The 17,494-nt window shown below is 35.3% G+C and overlaps 1 pseudogene; it reads right to left on the bottom strand.

Moving 5' to 3' along the window:
• Positions 1–7,542: 7,542 nt before the first annotated feature.
• Positions 7,543–17,494, bottom strand: part of LOC138143982 (protein DEK-like) — a 29,044-nt pseudogene continuing 19,092 nt past the window's right edge.

Here is a 17,494-nt window from a genome sequence, read left to right as displayed (position 1 = left end):
TATATTTATAATCATAGATCACTGAAAAATCAAAGGCAAAAGAGTGTATCTCTAAGAAATAGCCAGCTAAAAGTCAGTGTGACTTTAAAAACAGCAAGTATTTACATGTTCATTTTCATCATTTGACTATTTAAGATGACTATGGCTATCCATATCAAATCTTCCCAGCCTGTATGGGCAGATTTGCTTTTCTTTCTTTCTTTTTTTTTGCTTATTTGGAAGGCAATTGGGGTTAAGTGACTTGCCCAAGATCACACGGCTAGTTTTGTGTGTGTGTGTGTGTGTGTCAAGTATCTGAGGCCAGATTTGAACTCAGGTCCTCCTGACTCCAGGGCTGGTGCTCTATTCACTGTGCCACCTAGCCACCCCCTCTGGGCAGGTTTTCTAAGCCAGAACCCACACCTAGCAAATTACTGAAGGAAATTCTCTTCTGCACTTTCAGGAGGTCAGTAGCAGCAAATCCTTGCAAGTATGGAGAAGAAATAAGTCTCCATCTGGCCAAAAGAAACGACCATATTTACTGCATCCATTTGGCAGCTCCAAAGATAATATGGTATTCTGAAAGATCTATGGCCATTTATCTTTTTGGGATACTAGAACAGAATTTGGTTAAACTTTTTAACACTCTTTACTCTGAGAGTTGTATTTTATTTTATTTTTTTGCTTTTTTTTGGAGGGCAATTGGGGTTAAGTGACTTGCCCAAAGTCATGTGGCTAGTAATTGTGTCAAGTGTCTGAGGCTAGATTTGAACTCAGGTAATCTCCTGACTCCAAGGCCGGTACTCTATTCACTGCACCACCTAGCCACCACCCAGTTGCGTTTTATTTTAAATTACACATGTTGTCATCTAGGAATTATTTTTACTAACCTCACTTTCTCCTCCATTCACTCTTATCCTTTCCTATTCTTATTCTTATCTATCTTCTACTAATCATGATAATAACAGCTTACAGTTATAATATGCTTTAAGGTTTTCAAACTACTTTACATTTGTGATTGATCATCTCCTTTGAACCTCACAAAAATCCTATGAGACAAGTACTATAGATTTTAATATCACTGTTTTACAAGTGAGGACAATACAGCTTGTCAAAAATCACACAATTATTAAGTGTTGGATATAAGATTTAAATGTAAGTGTTGTCTTTCCACTGTATGTCTTTTCTTGCCCTAGCCTCAAGTTTACAAATACATGACTATCTTGGTATTAACTATTTTTTATTTTTCCTTCTCTCTGTTTCCTCTTCTTTTTTGGTGGTGGTGGGTAGAGGATGTATATGTATGTGTATTTGTATATTTCTCAGTACATGTATTTAAACAATTATGCATGTATATGTTGGGTGATTGTGCTTGTGTCAACCTGAGCATATTGATGATGTGACAGCAGAGATTGAGTACTGAGTCACAGTGGTTATATTCCTGTGTGATTCAGTGATTCTCCTTTTTCTTATTTGTAGCCAGTCTGGTGCTCTCCACAAGAGAATGGGTCAGAATTAAGCCACACTTAAGAGCTGACCAATATTCATACTATCACTCTATCGTCAGTATGTTATGTCCCCAAGCAACTGGTTCCTAGCCTTACTTTAGTCACCCATAGGATTTTAACATAGGCCCTAGGGTTGATTCTCAATGTCCAGTAATATAGATTGACTTAGTTCTGTTACAAGGGTGCGTTCTATCAGTCTTAAATGACCATTTAAAGGCTCAGTGGTCATCCAGCCCAGGTTTACGTAGACCAAAGAAAGACTCAGGCTCAATGTATTGAAAACTGTTTCTTCTAGTTTCCCCTGGATGAGGACCTTTTCCACATTTGGAATCTTCATACTCCTTATAAAAACTTGATGATTATTTTTAATGTAAGAAATAATTCACATGGACTATTATACTCTATCCAAAAATAAAACTGTTAATTAAGAGAATTATAAAAATTACTGTGGTCTAGCAAATGATCATTGAATAACATTTGGAAGCTTAATTAAAATTTATATTATGTTGCTTTTTATACTACAATAATTAATCCATTAACAATTCTATTGACACAGATAAAGAAACTAATTACTTTAAACTGTCATGCCTATGAAGGGATGAAATGCTTTATGGTTGTCATCTGAACAATTCTTCAGAGAAGACCAAATGATATTCTACTTTATTTTTCTAGAAAGCCACTGTTTATATAAGATTAGCTGTCTTAGATATATAACACTCAGAACTCACAATTTTAACTTTTTCACTGACAAGCTACACAGAAAAAAATGAAATTTTATTTTAAAATCACAAGTCAATTTTGGGATCTGCTTTAAGATTAGTTAAAAGTAGCTTATTCTGGCCATCTGAATTAATAAGCTAAAATTATCAAAAGGGAAAATGTTATATGGAATCTGGGAAAATTGGGACACTAATGCACTGTTGGTGGAGCGTAACGCCAAATACAAACAACTTCAAAGTTCAGATTACAAGCATAGAAAACTCCATTTATTCAGTGACCAATTAAGGCAAGACATTCACAGAAAATCAAAATACAGCATTCACCATGTGTAACTCAATAATATAATAAGTCCTCAATTCAAACTCAAAGTACCACTGGGCAGTACATTCATTTAGTCAAACACAGTCTTCTCTCTGTTCAACTGGAGATTAGTTTCCAATCATAAACAAAGTACATTCATTTGGTCAGTCACAAAGCACAAAAATCAATGTACTCTACCCTTGGATCACAACTGAATTATAATTATCATTAGTTACCACCAAGCACCTTCTCAAAGGGGTAGTGTAGAGCACAAAGGCCATCTACCTCTAAGCCACAACAAGGTAAAGATATCATCACTCCATTCAATACCCAAGGAGAGGCCTTTTCTTCAAATTGACCCCAGGCAAGTTCTCAGTAATCTCTGTTCCTGGGGAGACAGAGCTTAATAAAACCACAATACACATTGCCAGAATCCTGATCAGTCTCAGGACCACTGAAAACATCAGCAAGACCCTCCTCCAGTATTTCTGTAAACATACAACAAGAAAATCCTCCTTCAGGGCTTCTGAACCAACAGCAAGTTTCCAGAACCTCCACAACAACAGCACTGTCCTTTACCAGGCAACAAATCTGCCAAAGTAATATCAAAACAGACAAAAAATAACAGCATGACAGCCACGCCTTCTCAGTCTTGGGCAGTTCCAGATGGCAGTTCTCAAAAGTCCTGGCCAGGTAAAAGTGGCCCTCGGCAGACAGTCTGGGTGGCTTTGTCTGGCACTTCTGTCTTTGTCTCTCTGTCTGTCTGTCTCTCCCGCATCCCCTCCCTCCCTCCCTCCACAATGCTGTTCCCAAAATTTCTTCTGGCCTCTCTCAGCTTGGGCCTCTCTATCGACTTCATCATATTTTCCCAGTTCACCCCTCTCTCTTCATGTCAGCAAGTCCATTCCACAAGTGGGATTTACAAGCTCTGGGATTTAACACTTAACCAGAAAACGAAGGCAATACAAGGGGGTCTTTAAACTCCATTGCCATTACATGGAGTTGTAAACTAATTCAACCATTCTGGAGATCAATTTGGAACTATACCCAAAGGGCTATGAAACTATGCATACCCTTTGCCCCAGCAATACCACTACTGTGGCTATATCCCAAAGAGGTCAAAATATTTCTACTAGCTCTTTTTTGTGATTGTAAAGAACTAGAAATTGAGGGGATGTCCATCAATTGCAGAATGGCTAACCAAACTGTGGCATGTGATTTTGATGGAATACCATTGTGCTATAAGAAATGACAAACAGGATGGTTTCAGAAAAACCTGGAAATACTTACATGAACTGATGCAAAGCGAAGTGAGCAGAACCAGGAGAACACTGTGCACAGTAATAGCAATGTTATACAATGATCATCTGTGGATGACTTAGCTATTCTTCATAATACAATGACCCAAGACAATGCTGATGGACTTATGATGAAAAATGTGAAAAATGCATGACTGCAGATACATAACCTATATCAAATTACTTGCCTTTTTGATGAAGGGAGAAGGGAAGGAAAGAGAGAAGTTAGAACTCAATTTTTTTTAAAACATGTTAAAATTGTTTTTACATGAAAGTAGGGAAAATAAAATAGCAAAAAATACTTTTTAAAAAGAAAGTTGTATGTTGAATTTATTATATATTTAAAAAAACAAGTTGTATATAACAGCTACAGTTGGTGTTAAGTTCAAAATTAGCAAATTTTTTTAAAATTTTAAAAAGATAAATAGATTTAAAAACTGATCTGCATGAAATATGAAAACCATATTCACAACAAATTTTGGTTTTAAAAGTAAAGAAATAGGGCAGAGCCAGGATAGTGGCACAGAAGCAGTCAATTTCATGAGCTCCCCCAACAACCTCAAATACCTATGAAATATTACTAAACAAATTTTAGAACTACAGAACCCACAAAGTGACAGAGAGAAACAAATCCCCCACTGAAGGCAGCCCAGCAGGCCTACAGGAAAGGTCATCACAGTGAGCTGGTAGCAGAACTCAGTCCCCATGAGCTGCATGATTTTGGCCTCAGGGAAGCCCTGATCAGTGGCTGCTAGAAAAGACTTCAGGAGACTGAAGCAGCTGCAGCTGCTACCTGGAGTGGCTGCCTCCAGAGCTTCTGCACTGCAGAACATAGGGGGAGCAAGCAACAATTCAGAGGGTAATCACTCTTGCTTTAACCTGCTTGGATCTGGATTGCTGTCTTGGATGAAGGTCCTGGGGTATGTGGCAAGTGGGCCAGAACTTGTGGGGGCTCCAAGGAGGGTGCCCCCCTAATAGCTCTAGCAGTTGCAAAAACCCCAGTGATTTGGGACAAAGGTCTCCTCTCTGGAAGCAGAGTTCTACCATGGCAAAGAGCTCAAAACTCAAATAACTGACTGGCAAAATGAGCAAGCAGAGCAAGCAGAAGAAGCAAAGCAAGAAGAGCAATCAAACCTTAGATAACTTTTTTTGGGAACAAAAAGGATCAAAGCATGGAACAGGAGGAAAACAATGAAATTAGAACTCCTGCATCAAAAGCTCTCAAGAATAATATGAACTGGTTAAAAGCCATGGAGGAGTTCAAGAAGGATTTTGATAATCAAGTAGAAGTGGAGGAAAAGTTTGGAAGAGAAATGAGAATGATGGAAAAAAAATCATGAAAAGAGAGTCCACAACCTGACTGAAGAAATTAATACCTTAAAAAATAGACTAAGTCAAATGGAAAAAGAAACCCAAAAAGCCAATGAGGAGAAGAATGCCTTAAAAAGTCGAATGGCCAGATGGAAAAGGAATCTCCAAAACTCACTGAAGAGAATAATTCCGTCAAAATTAGATTGGAGCAAATGGAAGCTAATGACATTAAGAGAAATCAAGATACTATTAAATAGATTAAAACAAATTAAAAATAGAAGGCAATGTGAAATATCTCATTAGAAAAACCAGTGACCTGAAAAATATATCCAGGAGAGATAATTTAAAATTATTGGATTGCCTAAAATCCATGATCAAAAAAAGTCTAGACACCATATTTCAAGAAATTATCAAGCAAAACTGCCCTGATATTCTAGAACCAGAGGGCAAAATAGAAAGCGAAAGAATTCACCATTCACCTCTTGAAAATGATCCCCCAAAAGAAAACTCCTAGGAATATTATAACCAAATTCCAGAGTTCCCAGGCCAAGGAGAAAATATTACACGCAGCCAGGAAGTAACAATTTTATTATTGTGAATCAGGATAGCAGAAGATCTAGCAGCTTCTACATTAAGGGATCGAAGGGCTTGGTCAAAGGAGCTAGGATTAAAACCAAGAATCACATACACAGCAAAACTGAGTATAATGCTTTAGGGAAAAATATAGTCATTCAATGAAATAGAGGACTTTCAAGCATTCTTAATGAAAATACCAGAGCTGACCAGAAAATTTGACTTTCAAATAAAAGAAGCAAGAGAAGCATGAGAAGATAACAGGAAAAAGAAATCATAAGGAACTTAAAGTTGAACTATTTACATTCCTACATGTAAAAATGATAATTGTAACTCATGAGACTTTCTCAGTATTAGGATAGGTGAAGGGAATATATATGTGTGTGTATATGTGTTTATATAGGAGGGTATATAAGTATAAATACACGTGTGTATATATGTGTATGTATGGAGGGCACATGATCAGTTGAAGAGGAAGGGACAATATCTAAAAAATTAAGAGATGAGAGAGGAATATAATGAGAGGAGATAGGGAGAGACATAATAGGGTAAATTATCTCATATAAAAGAGGCAAGAGAAAACAGTTACAATAGAGGGGAAGAACAGGAAGGCAAAGGGGAATGGGTCAATCGTACTCTCACTGAATTTGGTTTAAGGAGAGAATAACATATACACTCCATTGGGTATATTACCCTACAGGAAAATGGGGGGAAGGGGATAAGAGGGGGGATGATAGAGGGAGGAAAGATTGTGGGGGAGGTTAGTTAGAAGCACACACTTCTGAAAAGGGATAGGGTCAAAGTAGAAAATAGAATAAGTGGGGCGCGGGATAGGATGGAGGATAATATAGTCAGTTTTTCACAATATACCTACTATGGAAATGTTTTGCATATCTACACATGTACAACCTATATTGAATCGCTTATCTTCCCAGTAGGAGTGGGTGACAATGGAAGAAAGGAAAGAATCTGGAAATCAAAGTTTTAAAATCAAACATTAAAACAAGTATTATTATTATTATTAATTTATACAGGCACTGGGGTACAGAGATCCATCTTGCCCTACTGGAAGTTCATAGGGGGTATGGGGGAGGAGAGAAGAGAGAGCAGATTAGGGGAAGTGGCATTCAGTGGGATCGCTGTTTTGGGTTGGAGGGTGGGGGAAAGACTGGGGGAAAATTTGTAACTCAAAACCTTGTGGAGAAGAATGTTGAAAACTAAAAGTAAACAAAAAATAAAAGTACAAAAATAGCATCTATGCCAATTGTTTTAGCATGTTGCTATTTGGCAGTATATATGCAAGAGATAATACAGATTTACTCACCCAAATATTCATAGCACATATATTATATATCCTGAATATAAGAAACTCACCAATCTAAGTTTAAATTATTAGTTAAAATATATGTCCAAAATATTTTCTGTACCATGTACTGCAATAACCTAATCTCTGCTTGAATAAGATGCCAATAGTTACAATAACTTTTGCTCTACATGATTAAAATTGTTTTATTAGAAAATTATCAAGTACTCTGAAAGCTCAACATCACAAAAGTCTATTACTTTTTATAAAGAAGTCCAAAATGTACAAAATATAAAAATACAAAGAGGAATATTCATTTCCATGCAAAAATCTTAACTAATACAATTCCATAGAAATGCAATTTAAAGGAATGAATGCAAATTTTTATATAACTTTTATGACACAAAGTTAGCAGTCATTTCTGTTTTAACATAATGTTTAACCAACAGAGATTAGGGAAAGGCAATAAATTTTTTTTGTGAGTGTTTATGACATTTTAAAATTTCACAGGAACAATCCAAATCAACAACCTTTATAAATTAGCTCTGCCTCATGAAATTAAATCTTTAACAGTCTTTCTGATGAAATGTTTTCTTTCAGACAAATAATAATCAGGATAGGTTTCATGTACCTCTTTGCAAATCTGTTTCATTGTGACTTCCTTCGAGTTGGCATTGGCCGAAAGTTTCTTTATATTATCCTTTAGTTCTTCATTTGTAGGAGATTTCTTCAGCTTTTCAATTAAAGGCACATCACATGAACTATCTTCCAATTCACTTTCTCTCCTGGAACTATTTTTATTTTTCTTATTAATACTACAATCCACCTTCTTCACATGGACACATTTAACATATATATATTGCTTTCAGTTTTTTGGTTAGGGTTTTCTTTTATTAGATGTCTTTTTAGGTGACTCAACTTTATCTTTCTCTGAAGAATCCTTTTTTTTTCATATTCACTACTAGTTTTATCTGATAGAACTTCAGGGCATTTTGTATGCTTAGCCTTTCATTGCCTTTCTAGAATTACTCCTTTCCTCTTTAGTGCCTCTGTGTCATGGGTTAGAAAGATTTCTTCCGGTAATGACTTGATAGAAAGTTTTGGATGCATTAAGAAATTCAAGATTCTGGTTGCCAATTCGTTATTTATTCCTGTCTGTCCAAATCATGAACTTCACAAATATTCTTCAACATGGCATTTCTAATTTTTTTTCAACATTTCTTCCTTTATTATATATTGGTCATTTCCTTTTTTCAAACGAAAAATTACTGATCTACATTCTACTTAGAGAAGCTACTGTACCTGGCCTGTTATAAAGTAGTTTATGAAGTTTTCTGAATTCATAAGTTTTCTTCTTACTTAGAAAGAAATGTATTCATCCAATTTCACAAATTTTTTGTCCCTTTCATTGGACCTTAGTAACTGGTTCCTTTTGTAGGGAAGATACGTTGTCAACCCCTTTACTTTCTTCTTTTCTTCCTTGCCTTCAGAAATGAGACTCTCTTCTTTTTCTCCCTTCTCTGCCTCTTCTTCACTTTCCCTTTCTTAGAAAACATTTACAAATAAGGATTATTGGATAGTGATTTCCTTATCTAAAAAATTCAGACTGTGTGGGAAATATGTACAGATATGGGCTAGATAACATAATTAGGTGGAATTTGGTTGAACAATGGGACTCAGAAGAACAGTTATTAATAGTTGACTATCAAATTGGCAGGAGGTCTCTACTGAATTGTCCAGGGGATCTGTACTTCCGCCCTATCCTATCTAACATTTTTGTTTACAGATAGAAGTGGCTCACTTTTTAAATTTGCAGAAGTGCCAAAGCTAAAAGCAATAGTTAACATATTGGTTGCCAGTCAATCTCCAGGGAGATCTTAGCAGGCTAGAACATTGCACTGAAATCTAATTAGATGAAATTTAGTAACAAGAAATGTAAAGTCTTACATTTGTGAAGTTGGCTTTTTTTAACTCAAGGACAAGATGGCAGAAATATGGTTAAGCAACAGATTGTCTGCAAAAGATATAGGAATTTTAGCAAGCTCTATACAACTTAACAGTGTCATATGGCTACCAAAAACAAGTTAATGTATTCTTGGGTTGTATTGAGACCAAGGGCTTCCAAAAACAAGGTCATAATTGTTGTTCTGTACTCTAAGCTGGTCAGAAAGTATCTGGCATATTATATTCAATTGTTCTATACCCCATAGGTTTTTTTGTTTTTTGAAATTTCAATTCCAATTTCACTCCATCCATTCCTTTCTCTACCCACTGAGAAGGCAGGAAATACAATACCCATTAAGGTGTGTGTGTATATATGTATGCATGTATATATATGGTCATGCAAAACATATTTTCACACTAGCCATGTTGCCAAAAAAAGAAAAATAAAATAAAAAGAGTGTATTTATGCTTTAGTCTACACTCAGAATTCATCAGTTCTCTGTGGAGTTGGATGGCATTTTGTGTCATGATTCCTTTGGAATTGTTGTTGATAATGTAATGATCAGAGTAGCTAAGTCTTTTACAGTTGGTTTTCATTACAACATTGCTCTTACTATGTTCTTTATTTTTCCAGTTATACTCACTTCACTTTGCATCGGCTTTTACAAATCTGCTTATATTTTTCTGAAACCATCCCTTTTGTCATTTCTTATAGCAAGACAATATTCCATCACAATAATATACCACAACTTATGCAGTCATTTCCCAATTGCTAGACATTCCCTCATTTTCCAAATTTTTGGCACCACAAAAAGAGCTGCTATAAGTATTTTTGAATATATGAGTCCTTTTCCTTTTTCTTATGTCTTTGGGGTAGAGAATTAGTAGTGGTATTTCTGAGTGAAAAGGTATGCACAGTTTTATAGCCCTTTAGTCATCATTCCAAACTGTACTTCAGAATGGTTGGAACAATTCATAGCTGCACCAACAGGACGTTAGAGCCCCTATTTTTCCACACCCCCTACAACCTTTGTCATTTTTTTTTCTGGCATTTTAACAAATGTGATGTGTGTGAGGTAGTGATAAGAATTGTTTTATTTTGCATTTCTCTACTTTTCATTATTTATAGCATTCTTTTTTTCATTTAACTATTGATAAACTTGTTTCGCTTCTGAAAACTACCTGTTCATATCTTTTGATCATTCATCATTTGGGGAATGGCTCTTTTTTAAAAATAAATTTTGCCTAGTTGCCTATATATTTGAGAAAGGAGATCTTTATTTGATAAACATTCTATAAAAATGTTCTCAGTTTTCTACTTTCCTCCTAATTTTGTCTTTATTAGTTTTGTTTGTGTAAAACCTTTTTAATTTCATGAAATCAAAATGATCTATTTTACTTCCCATGATCTTTTCTCTTGCTTAATTATAAGCTCTTCTTTTATCCATAGATCTGACAGATTTTTTTTACTTGCTTCCCTGATTGGTTTATGATAGCACCCCAATCATATCACCATTCTGAGTTTATCTTGCTATACTGGTCTGTACTTTTATCTGACAAATTGCTTGCCAGTTTTCCCAAAAGTCTTTTTTTTTTTTTAATGATGCGTTCTTGCCTCAATAGCTTGGATATTTGGCTTTATCAAACATTAGGATACTGTGGTCATTTACTTCTGTATGTTGTGCCACAGATTGATCACTACATTTATTATCCAGTACTAAAATGTCTTGACAATTACTGCTTTTTGTATAGTTTGAAATTTGGTACTACTAAATTGCTATTTTTTTCATTTATTTTCCCTGCTGATTCCCTTTAAATTGTTGTCCTTTTTTCCTCCAAATTAATTGTTATTATTTCTTTTACCTCTATAAAATAATCCTTTGGTATTTTGATTGGCATGGCACTAAATAAAATAATTTATATAATATTGTCATTTTTATTATATTGGCTCAGGCTGCTCATGAGCAATTAATATTTTTGCAATTGTTTAGATCCATATGTGTATGCAAAGTGTTTTGTAATTCTGTTCATATAATTCCTGTGTATATCTTAACAAGTAGACTCCCAAGCATTTTATACTATCTCCAGTTATTTTTAAACAATGTAAATCTTTACTTTTTATTTCATTTTTTTCTGCTGTTATTTTAAATAGATTTCTTTTTCTGGAATTTGTTGGTAATATACAGATATGCTGATGAATTATGTTGGTTTATTGTATATCCTAATCTTTTCAACTAATTTTTTGCTTCATTCTCTAGGGTTCTCTAAGAATACCATCATATCATCTGCCAAAAGCAATAGTTTTCTTTCCCCGCTGCCTATTCTTAGCCTTTCAATTTCTTTTTCTTTTTGTATTGTTATAGGAAGCACTTCACATACTGTACTGAATAATAATGGTGATAAAGGACATTCTTTTTTTGTTTATTTTTGGGGTTCAACAATCATTTCCACATGATTTTGAGTTACAAATTTTCTCTCCATCTTTCCCTTACAACCCACCCCAAAATAGTGAGCCTACTGAATATCCCTTCTCCCAATCTGCTCTCCTATATCTTCCTCCATAGCTCTTCTAACTTTCTAGTAGGGTAAGATGGATTTCTATACCCCAGTGCCTGTATATCTTATTTCCCAGTTGCATGTAAAAAACAATTTAAAAAAAACATTTGTTTTTAAAACTTTGAATTCCAGATTCTTTCCCTTCTTCCCTCCTCACCCACCCCCACTGGGAGGATAAACAATTCAATATGGGTTATAGATGTGTAGTTATGCAAAACATTTACATAATAGATATATTGTGAAAGACTAACTATATTTCCCTCCATCCTATCCCACCCCCCACTTATTCTTTCTATTTTGACCCTATCCCTCTTCAGAAGTGTGTGCTGCAAGCTACTCTCTCCCCAAATCTGTACTCACTTCAATCATCCCCACCTATCCCCTTGCCCCCTATTTTCCTGTAGGGTAAGATACCCAATTGAGTGTGTATGTTATTCCCTCCTTAAGCCAAATTCCATGAGAGTAAGGTTGACTCATTCCCTTTTGGCCTTCCTGTTCTTCCCCTCCATTGTAACAGCTTTCTCTTGTCTCTTTTATATGAAATAATTTACCCTATTCTGTCTCTCCCTATCTCCTCTCATTATATTTCCTCTCTCACCTCTTAATTTTTTAGAGATCATCCTTTCCTCTTCAACTGATACTGTGCCCTCTATGTATACATGTAGACATACATACACACTCACATATGTATTTATATGTACATATACCCTCCTAAAATACATATATATACACACATATATATTCCCTTGAAATATCCTCATACTTAGAAAATCTCATGTATTATAATTATCATTTTTCCGTGTAGGAGTGTAAATAGTCCAATTTTAATAAGTTTCTTATTATTTTTTTCCTGTTTACCTTTGCATGATTCTCTTGCTTCTTGTATTTGAAAGTCAAATGTTCTGATCATATTGATGAAGGGTCTATCAATTTTATGGGTGTTTTCAATAGTTTTCTTAATTTGAATTTTATTAATCTCTTCTTTAGTTTTCAGTATTTCTAATTTAGTATTTAATTGGGGCTTTTCAATTTCCTCTTTTTCTAGCTTTTTCAATTGCATGCCCAATCCTCAATGGATTTTCCATTTTCTCTAATTTATTCATGTATGCACTCAGGGATATAAAACTTCCCCTCTAAGAACTGCCTTTGCTGCATTTCACAAGTTTTGGTATGTTGTCTCATTATTGTCATTCTCTTGAATGAAGTTACTGATTGTTTAAACAATTTCTTGTTTGACCCACTCATTGAAAATCCACAATTAAATACATTAGAAATATTGAAAACTAAAGGACAGAGTAATAAAATCAAAATTAAGAAAATCATTGAATTAACAAATAAGACTAAGGAGTTGGCATTATGAAAAAAAACAATAATTTCAATATGGTAAAAAAAAGAAAGAAGAAAACCAATTTATGAGTATCAAAAATGAAAAGAGTGAATCTACCTCCAATGAAGAGGAAATTAAAACAGTAATTAAGAATTATTTTGCCAAATTTTATGCACATAAATTTGACAATCTTAGTGAAATGGATGACTATTTACAGAAATATAATTTGCCCACATTAACTGAAGAGGAAGCAAATTACTTAAATAACCCCATCTCAGAAAAAGAAATTGAACAAGCCATCAGTGAACTCCCTTAGCAAAAAATCTTCAGGGCCAGATGGATTTACTAGTGAATTCTATCAAAAATTTAAAGAACAATTGATTCCAATACTCTACAAACTATTTAGGAAAATTAGTGAAGGAGCCCTACCAAATTCTTTTTATGACACAAATATGGTACTGATATCTAAATGAGGAAGAGATAAAATGGAGAAATAAAAGTATAGACCAATTTCCCTCATGAATATAGATGAAAAAAAATTTAAACAAAATATTAGCCAAAACGCTACAGCAACTTATCACAAGAATAATACACTTTGTTCAGATAGAATTTATTCCAGGAATGTAAGGATGGTTTAATAGTAGGAAAACCGTCAGTATAATTGATCATATCAACAATAAGATTTAATTCTGATAAATAATATCTTTGCTAGTGTTTTATTTAAAAATTTTGCCTCAATATTCATTAGGGAAATGGGGCTATAGTTTCTCTATTTTGGTTCTTCCTGGTTTATTCCTGTATTTGTGACATAGAATGAATTTGGTAGGACTTCTTTGTCAATTTTTTAAATGGTTTACATAATATTGAAATTAATTGTTCTTTAAATGTATAGAAGAATCAGCTTATAAATCCATCAGATCCCGGGCTTTTTTCCTCTTAGGGAGCTGATCTATGGCTTATTCAATTTCATTTTTTTTATATAGAGTTATTTAAATGTTCTATTACATCTTTTGTTAGTCTAGACAATTAATAGTTTTGTATATATTCATCCATTTCATTTAGATTGTCAGTTTTATTGTCATAAAGTTTGGCAAAATAGCTTTAAATACTTCAATTTTCAATCAATTAATAAACACTTATTAAGCATTTACCATGTGCAAAATTATTTGCTAAGCAATGAGGATACAAAAAGATGCAAAAGACAGTAACTCCCCTCAAGGAGTCTATAATCTTTAGTTTCATCTTCACTGGAGGTGAATTCACCTTTTTTATTTCTGAGAATAAGTTGTTTGCTTTTTTAAAAATCAAATTAACCAATAGTTTACCTATTTTTTTAAAATAAAATCATCTCCTAGGATTTATTAGTTCAATTATTTTATTATATTCAATGTTATTAATCTCTCCTTTGAAATTCAGGTTTTCTATTTTGATGTTTAATTGAAGATTTTTAATATATATATATCCTGATGTGAGGTTTTGTTTTGGAGCTCACTTTGAAAACAGTTATGTGATTTGACCAGATGAGACTCTGGGCTGCTGTTGAGCCCTCTAGCTTTGAAAACCCAGATGTTGGTGCTTCCCTCTCTGGTAACTGACTAGGTATGGATGTACTGGTTGGACAGTTGGAAGCCTGTCTGCTGATCTGTTTCTCTGTCTGTATTTTTTGTCTGCTGGTAGCCTCTGTTTGTGTTCTCTGAAGTTCAGGGTGCTGACCTTCTTCCCCTGAACTAGGTAAATGACATATGTTTGATTAAAGCAAGATTGTTAAACCATTTTGAGTTGCTTTCTTTTAGAAAAGCAGATCTAAGAACCAGTGTTGGCAGCCACCCTGGGTATGCTAGGGTACTTGCTGCTATACTACTCCATAAAGATGAACTCCCTTTTTTGTCTTTTCTCAAAGGGGGGGGTATGCAACGGAGGCGGTGAAGTTCCTAAAGGAAATTGGACTGATGAATTTGATGTATGGCCCTCTTTCCAGGTCTGACATACCCTATAACCAGTCTGCTCCAAGAACAATTAGATTGTGCCTTCCTGGAACGGGTGGATCAGGTGGTGATTTGTGAACAGGATATTAGGCCAGCTGTGATATGGACAAATATTGCTATCAATGCCAGTAAATACTCTGGGAATGAAGGAAGAGACACACAACTCAGGGCCCTGTTAAATAGAGACAGGCTGATGAGTGAGGCTTCTGAAATACAAGATTGGTAATAAAGAGACTGGAGGTCCATCTATTAAAAATGTTCAGAGAAATCCAACAACAAGGCACTAGGGGTCCTTCAGCACCATCCAAAGACTAAGCCATCTCCTAGAGCCTCTGCCCCATTTAGCTCATCCATGGGGAATTCCAGAGAAAAGAATATGGAAGGAAGAGATATGATCAGCTTTTAGGAGTATCTGCGTGGGCCTTTTCTGCAACTTCTATGCAAGTTATTATTGTGGATAGCACCATACATTGGAAATGTCAAAACTATTCTATATATTTAACACTAAACAATACCAAGTCCAGCAGGAAGATTTTGTGGGGGGAGGGGGGAAAGGGTGGTGGTAGAAGTGAAAGATATTTTTTCTCTAGTGATTGTGATGGAGGAATCTGGAGTACTTTGTTATACTAGTTCTCTTTGCACTATCTCTGTGCTACCAGTGACAAAAGCAGATGGCACCTGGCAGCTGACAGTGTGAGAGAGCTAACAAAATCATCCCACCCATCACATATATTCCTGATCTCATGTCATAGACCAGATAGTCCAGGCTCAAAGTGAGTGGTACAGGGTTATGGACTTCACCAATGCTTTGTTCTCTATGCCTGTGGCTAAGACAAATAAAGAGCAGTTTAACCTCACCAAAGAAAATCCTTCATCATTCTTTCCCAAGACTGCCTGAACTCCCTCATACTGCCATGTTCTTGTGGGAAAGAGACCTGAAAAGGCCTCCCCCTTCCTGAGGGTATCGATGTCCAGGATTACATTGATAATATAATGTTGAACAGGATGCCTGAGGTCATGGTGGCTGAGGCTCCACACCAGATGGTGGTCAATATGAAGGACAAGGGGTAAGAAATCAATTCTAAGAAAATCTAGGGTTCATTCCACTAATTCAAGTTTGGGGGATGGTGACAAACAAGAGTACTCCAGGCACAATTCAAATCAAGCTATTGACCTTTACTTCCCCTTTACATAAGAAGGAATTAATAAGCTAGAAATTATTAAGCACCAGTTACTGAGATAAAAAGAAAGGTTAAAAAATAGCCCCTGTTCTCAAAGATCTCACAGTCTAGGGGAGCCAACATACAAACAACAAGTACACACAAGAAATAGGATAAAATGGGGTTAATATCATAAGGGAAGTAATAAGATTAATAAGAGTGAGTAATTAATAAGCAATAAGAGTTGTGTGGGGCTTTAGGTCTTTGTACATGTAAAGGCTCCAAAATCCCTGGAGAAATAGTTTAGGTTTCCCTCATCTCTTAGCCTTTTTTCCCCTTTGGGATGAGTCAGAGAACTCCCTACTACAACAACCAAGGGATGGTATTGTTGTGAGGCTCCTTTCTTTCTAATACCAAAGAAGAGGTGAAACAATCACTATGTAACTCTAATAAATGTTTACTCACTTAGAAGAAAGGGAATAACCTAAGCAACTTGGGTGTAATTCTGAGTACCTGGATGGTGGTGAGGTTAAGTCCTCCTTTAGCTCCTATGGAAGAATGGAGCAGCTTCCTCAAAGAAACCTCTAAGGGGGCAAAGACCTGGTATATTTCCCATGGAGGGGCTCCCAGGAATGGGGTACTTTTGGTGAATGTGTCAAGGTACATTGAATAGGTGGCAATATCAACTTAGATCCCAGGAGATGTTGTATACAAGAGGATTATGATCACTTAGCCACTTTACTACAGATGGCCTTGACACATGATAAAGAATTGTTGAATGTGTTAGAGGTATCTTCATCTGTGTGATGTCCCTAATGTTCCTGCTCTTGCTTGAGCTTATTGTTACCACTTTGAAACAGGAGACCCACATGAATTTCAAAGATTTGGCACCATCTGCCAAATGCACCAGATTTTTAATATTTGAGACTTGGTCCTTAAGCAAATGAGGAAAAGGAAAAGCCCAAGATTTATGTGTTTTCTTGTCTACATCTTTTTTTTTATTTTCTACAACTTTTTTTTCTTCTTTTTATTTATGGTCACTCCTTAGGAGATGCTGTTGAAAATTTATTATTATTTTTGTTATTGTCTTGGAAATGGAATTCCATAAAAGTGATTATGCAGATAGGGATAGAGCCAAAACTAGAACAGAGATTTCTTGATCCTCAGACCAGTGCTTTTCCCAATGTACATTATTAATCTCTACATAAAATGATATTAATATCAAATCTGTCCTGTAATTGCGTGGGAGGGGGTAGAGAAAACAAGCCAAACAGAGAAGAGCAACTGAAACCCTTTATCAAGAGCATCTCTCTCCTCTTAGAACAGGGCTTCTTAAACTTTTTCCTTCTGGGCCCATTTTTGCATTTCTGCAGAATTTACTGGCATCATGCGACCTGACAACATAAGCAGTGTAATGTGCACATGCTCTATATTCACAACCAAGGATTCAGTGAAGTTATAAGATGTAACACAGGCAAGCACTGCCAGAAACAGCTTGAATTCATTATGAGTTTGATTTTTAATTATATT

This window comes from Petaurus breviceps, unplaced genomic scaffold (genome assembly GCF_028583685.1).
Source record: "Petaurus breviceps papuanus isolate PSGF00001 unplaced genomic scaffold, PetGlider_PUasm1.0 90681, whole genome shotgun sequence".
NCBI classification, from domain to species: domain Eukaryota; kingdom Metazoa; phylum Chordata; class Mammalia; order Diprotodontia; family Petauridae; genus Petaurus; species Petaurus breviceps.
Note: the sequence above shows the minus strand (reverse complement) of the source record. Positions and strands in the feature narration are given on the sequence as shown.